The sequence below is a fragment of the Trypanosoma theileri genome (genome assembly GCF_002087225.1).
Source record: "Trypanosoma theileri isolate Edinburgh chromosome Unknown TM35_Tth_140_V1, whole genome shotgun sequence".
In the NCBI taxonomy this organism is placed as follows: Eukaryota; Euglenozoa; class Kinetoplastea; order Trypanosomatida; family Trypanosomatidae; genus Trypanosoma; species Trypanosoma theileri.
The window spans coordinates 1-635 of NW_021639982.1; positions in this window are offsets into that span (position 1 = coordinate 1).

The window sequence follows — 635 nt, forward strand, 5'->3', positions numbered from 1 at the left end:
GTACCACTACTGATTGTGGTTACACTGGCCTGTATTCTTGTGTGCTGATTGTGTGGTGGTGTGGTGTGACTCAGATCATCCTTTGTTTTCTTTTCCTTTTTTTTTGCATGCATCCCTACAGTCTAACTAATCTTCCACCTGTTGGGATTCCTCTTTTATTGTGTTTCTTATTGTTAATATGTTTTGTGTGTGTTTTTTTGCTCTCTATGTGTTTATCCTAAAATAATTATTATTCCTACTACTCCATTGTGTGTGTGTGTGTGCCTGGGCTATTGTGTGTGTGTGCACCTGGGCTTGCACTGTAATGATAATGATGAACTGTTTTTTACAGTGATGGGAAAAGAGAAATAATGTTAACAGAAGAATTTATATTTATAATTGCGTGTATACACATATATACTTACACCCATAGTTGGTGTATATTTCTGTGTTTACTGGATAATTTGGGCTAATGGTTAATATCTGTGTTTTTCTTTGCTTGATGATTTTGCTGGGGCGTTGTTTGCTTTGTCCTGCACCCTTTTGGTCGTTTGTTTTGTGCAGAGAGAAATGAGAATAACTGATACACCTTTTCACTCATCATTGCGTATTAACTCAATCATACCGAATGGTGGGTGTTTTTTGTGCGATTGATG